At 43.2% G+C, this 6765-nt stretch overlaps 1 long non-coding RNA gene across 1 annotated transcript; it reads right to left on the bottom strand.

The window, feature by feature from the left end:
* Nucleotides 1-843: 843 nt before the first annotated feature.
* On the bottom strand, nucleotides 844-3108 carry LOC112890093. Its single transcript, XR_003228252.1, has 2 exons — nucleotides 2058-3108; nucleotides 844-1980 (listed from the first exon to the last, which is right to left on the bottom strand). It is a non-coding gene; the product is annotated as an uncharacterized LOC112890093 (long non-coding RNA).
* Between the last annotated feature and the right edge of the window lie 3657 nt (nucleotides 3109-6765).

Here is a 6765-nt window from a genome sequence, read left to right as displayed (position 1 = left end):
GTCCGAAATTTGCGCAGACTAATCCCTCAATTGAAGACTCTGCAAGTCCAAATTAAACAAAAACATGATTGCTGATATCTGGAAGGTGAGTGCCTTTGTCTTATCAACACTTATTTTTTCTGAAAGTGACTAGTAATCCTATGTGCCCTTCAATTGAATGTTCTTTCTAGTTCAGAGTAGGTTACTGTTTACTGAATTTCAGTTTGTAATATGCATGCTTTGACTTAAGTTGAAAGTTCTTTTCATTTCAGAACAAGATATAGACAGCAGAGTGAATTGGTGATTCCATCATTACTAGTTCTTTTCAGTTTTGACAACTTGAATATAGTGACTGCGTTTGAGCTTTTCTAGCACTGCTCAATAAATTTCCCTGTCTTTTTCTGGCTCTAACAGGTGGAACCTAACTTTGTTATATGTAATGCATTTCCTTGATGCAGGGTACATTTGCTAAACTTGGAGTTAAACAAGGATGGTTAGCTGCTTCCCTACTTTAAGGTACTTTGTTGAATGCAGCTCTAGTTCTTCTGATCATTTCCTTGGTGAGTTACTCATATTTGCAAACCCCACCAGCTTGCTAAATAACCTTATCTGAACTTGTTGTGTTGCACTAAAACATATGTTAATTTTGATAGTTGAAACCAAAAAACTCTGCTTACTTAGCTTGCATTGTTGTACAGTGCAGGTGCTTGATATGTCAGAATATCAATGATGTGTGAGTTTCATCCGTAGCAAACAAGTCTGCAACGCACCCAAGAGCAGTTACTAGTTTGGATGATTGAACACCTTAATGTACTGAACTACCAATTTCAATTGTCAGTTCCAACTTGATACACTTATTGGGTGGGACAATGTAAATCTGTAACTTCAGGATGTTACCATGTATCTGCATGTTCTGCTTCTGTAATGATAAAAAAACTTCGATGCAGTTGTATTGTACAATTCCAGTTGAGAAATGTTTTTCTAAATGGCCAAGAGTAATAAAAAATGGCTATTAAGAAGACACGTCTCTATTTTAACCATATCAGTGACGCTGCTTTGCGAAAATGTCACCGATGAGGCTCATTGGTGACGAGGTTCTGCAAAACCAGTGTGCTCCGGTGTACCGATCGCCGCGGTAAGCTGGTCCTTCTCTCGATCAGGCTTGAAAAGACCAAGCTTTTGCTGCTCGGCGATTTGTTGAAGCCTGTTGTAAATCTCCGTGGTTGTTGGATTTCTGAATGTAACCCCCTCGGGTGTTTGGATATGTTGTCGAGCTAGGGCCTAGTTCCTGCTATGCTTGTCCAAACCCTCCAACGCGTCTGGTAAACCAGCAATCTTCCTTTCTTCTTCTTCCTTCCTCCATTTAGGGATCTTTGGAGCGTATCCACCGGATCTCAGGTGATGCGGATTCTTAGCATTTTCCAAAGCCTTCTCTACCATTTGTGCACTCAAAGCTTTGGCCTCCGCACTGTTCTTCCATTCCACAAACTCATTTCAAATGTCATCAGGAATCCTTCCATAATCTACCCTCGCACCCTTCCCCTTCTGGACATAGTCAACAGACCTCCAAGTATGGAAGCATTTTCCTAGGAGGCTCAGTGCATATTTTTTGGCCATGTTGGCTTACCCTTCGGGGAATTGGAAACTTTCTTGCACCTTAGCCCACAAAACTTCCTTCCTTGATTGTGGCACCAACTTCCAATTGTCCGTGGTTATGATGTCATGCAGGGTATCCCGGACAATGGCTCCAAGCGTGTTTCTATATTTAGCGGATATCCCTACAGGTGCGATGGGCTCCCCTTTCGGACCAAGCTCTTCGATTACATGAGTGCCTTCAGGTATTTGGTTGCGGCTTCACTGACCGTGCTTTCGTTTTGTCTGGCTACTCACAGAGGCCGTTGTTGCATAAGGTTGTGGTGCAGAGGCACCTGCTTGCTCTTCATTGCTACTGGATGGCCGACGTCGCCGTCCGTAGTGCACTGGCGATTGTTGTTGCTCATCCTGTAGATAGAACAACTATATAATCTAAGTTCCATGTACCTTATGAGACAACTACAACTACAACAATTATATTTTACCTCAACGACCGGTTCGTATTCAGGGTCGTCTTCTTCTTGCCTCTCACGCGGCGGTTGGGAACTTTGCTCATCCTCGAGTGGGGTGTCACGGTACTCATATGGATCTTGTCCGCTGTCCTCGGACGAATCCGAGGATGAGGACGATGATTGGCGTTCGACCTCTTCATCTTCTATGTTTTTGTTGTTCGCCATTGCTATTAAGTACAAATCCAAGAGCATAAAATTTCTATATTCCTATATTTGATATAATTTCTAAACTCCGATATTGCTAAAATTTCTATATTCCTGTATTCTATATTGCCAAAATCTCTAAATTCCAATATTTCTAAAATCAAATATATTCCTGCAATTTAAGTAAAAAATTCCTATATATATTGCAAACTTGCAAATAAGAGAATACAAAATCGTGTAATTGCAATATAGAAATAAGACATAAAAAATTCCTACAATTTGCAAATAAGACATAAAAATCATGTAATTGCAATATTGACTTAACAAAATCCCTGTATTCCTGTAATTGTCATAAAGCATTCCAACATTCCTAAAATTTGTATTCTAAAATGCAATTTTGAGTTTGATTAACCAAAAAAAGAAAACTTGCCCGGCGGTGTGCGTGGCGGGGCAGAAGGTTGGAAGGCAGTGCGGCGGCGGCGCATGGAGGTGGCTCCTCGGGGCACGGTGGGGTGGCTCCTCAGGGCGCGGCGTGGCGGCTCCTTGGGGCGCTGCGCGTGGAGGCGGCTCCACGGGGGTGCGGGGTCCTCGGTGTGCACGGCGGGGGAGGTGGTGAGGCGTGGGAGGCGGCGCGGCTCCTGAACGCACGGTGGAGGCGGCCACCATCGATGGAGCAGGCAGCAGGCGGGCTCCCCGAGGCTACCGGGGTCGCAGCACGGCGTTAGCAAGGCCGGGATCAGGCTGGTCGGAGCGGGCGACGGGGCGTGGAGGGTGCTGCGGAGCGGGTGGGCATGGTGAGGGGCACGACGGAGCGGGTGGGCACGGCGAGGGGCGCGGCCGGCGGCGACAGAAAATTTCGGCAGTCTAGCGGCGTCGTTTCGTTGTGCGCTAGGACTTGATAAAATTTCGGTCCCACCCCACCGTTATATAGAAAGGCTTGTCCAACGGGCGACAAGCACCCACCAGCACCGCATTTGTGCAGGCGAGCCTATTAAGTGGCCCGCCAGCACCAATGCTACTCCCCTGGAAATTAGGAGGTATTTGTGCAGGTGGACGTATTAAGTGGCCCACTAGGGCAATGCATTTTCATATTTTTGGAGATAAGTAGTGTATGACCCAAAATTTAATACAAAATAATTTGATGACTACAAACATTTTTTAAAAGTAGGTCATTGTATAAGTCTCTTGCATAGAATTATTCAGAACTTTTGAGATGCATCTATTGTTTTCTAGAGATTAATTTATTTTTCTGCTAAAATTGATTTACATTCATTTTTGAGCTACATGTGTCTTAATATTTAGAGGGAAAATATATAAAAATCATATTTGCGTTAACTAGGTCCAATACAGTTTCTATACGAAAAATGGAGGAAAATGTAAGGGGCAATCTTAAGATAAATCAAGTTAATCTTTACAAGTCCAATGGAAATAATAAAATTAAATCATGTAATTGCTGAAAAAGGCTAAAACTTTGCATGGGTTAATTTAATAGGTCAATGATCATATAAAAAATATTCAGTGCATTTTGGAATAGTTAATCCATACATGTTTACCAAAAGCACACATCTCTAAAGGAGTTTCATAAACCTTAAGGAAAGCTTTGAGATTTAGACTCCATCTCTTGTCTTTGAATTGAAATGGACTTGAACCTATTACTAACAGCTAATATAGCACATATATGTCTTGTATTTGGAGATTCAAGTTTTTTGGAACTTATTTACCATTTTCTAAGAATTAAATAATTTTCCAGCATGTTTCCAGAAAATCATTTTCATTGGCGGGTTCTTACGAAATCCGCCACCACAAATCATAAAGGTCTGGTCAAATACGTTAACAATTGAAGAGTAGACAAACTTACTTGAATGGTGTGGTGGTGAGGCGGTTTGTTTCTAATTCCGACTACCCGAGTTTGAGCCCCATCGCACACCCTTTTTTTTTGGTAAAGCATTTGTGCACGCGGGCGTATTAAGTGGCCCGCCAGCACAAATGCTCCTCTTGTGGTAAGAAGTATTTGTGCCGGCGGATTTCTTTAGCGCCCACCAGCACAAATACAACCCTTGACATAAAAGCTGTTACCGGTTTTGAAAATTTTCTAAGTCCCGGCATTTTCATCTCCTACGACGTCGGGAGGATACCGGATTTTCGCGCCGCCACTACTGCTCTAAATGCCGTCTCGCCGCCCCCACCCTCATTAACGGTGCCGCTCCTGGTCTTCGCGCTGCGTCGCGCAGTTGTTCGCACGCGCGCACGCCGCAACCACCGCCGCACCACCAGACTTCGACACGCACGCCGGAGGTGAACGCCCCCACCTCTTTGCCTTCCTTTTTTCCTTTTTTATTGTGTCTTCTAAAATTCCTAATATTCCTAAAACTAATGTTATGTAGTTATAGAATGCAAGTTAGTTGGTTTTCAAAATTTCTATAATTGCTAACATTATTGTTGTTTATTTTAGATTGCCTTCTTCAATTCCTATAACTATTCTTAATTACTTATATAGTGCTTACAATTGCAAATCTAGGAAATGCCGAGACAGTTTCAAACTCCAATTGGGAACCGTGGAGGCTGCGCTCCCAGTACGGCACCATAGGCCCGAGTGCGCACACCGCCAGAACCAAACAATCCTGGTCTATGGGTCACTGACCCCGCCCAAATCCCAGAGCCAATACTCGATCAAAGTGATCGCCGAAACAAGGTATGATAGACAAATTTCACAGTACACGTCTTTTGAAGTCCTCTGGATAATATTAGGTTGGGTACTTGCACCCTTTATAAGTCATGTCCTGTTGCAGTACATTGATGCTGTCGAGTGGCTCAAAGTTGTCATACTGTCTGTGAGTGGCTCTCGTCCTACTGTTGTAAGACAACAAACTTCTGCCACTCACGCGTGGTATGCAATCTCATTCAACATCGAAGAAGGAGCCATAATGGACCCAAACAGAGGTGAAAGTGTTTGTATCCATGTTCAGTCTAACCCCTTCCCCCAGGACTTTGTTTCCGCTCGGCAAGCTGTGAGGAAGGCATTGAAAGAAGTGGAGCAGTACACGCGTCATAGGTTCCCAGACTACAACTACTTAAAGGTGAAAGCGCTTGAGGTCAATGAGCTAGATGTGAGGCAGATGCCGAAAACCCTTTCGCTGGCACATGAATCATGGAATGTATGGTACCTTAACACTTATTGATCTATATTTTATTTATTTTATTTACTTGCCTATTTGATATGTGTTTCTATCATTTGGTGGTAGGACGTGTTTCGCAACGGCTACTTGCACATGGGTCCTAGCCTTGGAGAAGTGTTACATCAGATCCTGGCGCAGTTGGGATGGGCATTCAGGGAGTCAGGCGCGTATCGAGTACAAGGTGGTTTTCAAGCCTACGTCCTATTAACTTCAAACGACAATATGCTAAAAATACATGGGGAGGAATTAGACCTTTGCTACAAGGCTATAGATAGTGCATTAATATATGCACTGGATCATGTTGATAGGTTCTTTGGAGTTAACATCAATGACATTTATTGGACTCGCTATGTGCTCCAATTTGGTGGTGCCCCTGCCGATGCTTGACCCTCGAATATTGATGTTTGCTAGCTAGTTTTATGTATTATTAATGTTGAAGAACTTATTATTAATGTTGAAGAACTTATTAAGTACTACACTATTTATGTTGAAGAACGTAGTTTGTGCTCGACTATTGTTGAAGAACAAGACAAGGTTCCATATTAGCATAATCCCTTTGCAGGTGAGTAAGATACAAAAGGATTGACTACAATTACACACAGGGTGGAATATGGCTTCATCCATTAACGGTTCTTCCACGACAGTTGGTGCGATACCAGGGCTTCAAGTTTTTATCAAAGGTGTTCTCTACACGCTTGATCTTCTGTTCGAAATCTGTAAAAAGCTCCAATTCTTCATACTGATTGTTTGTGGTAAAGCCACGGTGGAAGGTTGTAAATGGTTAGGATCACTGGGCATGTGCTGTGGGTGCTGCTTCTTTCACCGAAAGGATTCATCCCATCTGTACTCAATACAAATCTTATGTTCCTAGTTTCGTTGCGAAACTCTTCATGATTTGCATCGAAAGTTTTCCACTGTCGAGCATCGAGTGGGTGTCAAAGCTTACTGTCATCCCTATCGGGTCGAGCGGCATGCCATGTCATAAGTTTAGCATTCTTAGGATTTGAGAACAAATGCTTCAGGCAGTCGATCACTGGAAGGTACCACATAACCAACGCGGGAACCTTTCTCTGGTTCTTGTCCACATCTATACATGTGTCATCGTCCACATGAGGAGCAACACCCTTATTCTTTTCTCCTCGCTTCCTCTTCTTCGAGATTGCATCTCCCGCCTCATCCGAACTGAAATCTGCATCACTTTTGTAACGACCTGAGCCACAATTTGGACAATTCTCATACTTCTTATAAACCCCGTAGTAGTGGTTTGGACAAGCATGTATTTTTTGAACATGCATTGGTAGCGAACTGATAATCTTCTTCCCTTCATATGTGTTTTTCGGCAAGAAGTTAGGCTTTGGAAG

This window comes from Panicum hallii, chromosome 4 (assembly GCF_002211085.1).
Source record: "Panicum hallii strain FIL2 chromosome 4, PHallii_v3.1, whole genome shotgun sequence".
NCBI classification, from domain to species: Eukaryota; Viridiplantae; Streptophyta; class Magnoliopsida; order Poales; family Poaceae; genus Panicum; species Panicum hallii.
This window is presented reverse-complemented; position numbering and strand designations above follow the sequence as displayed.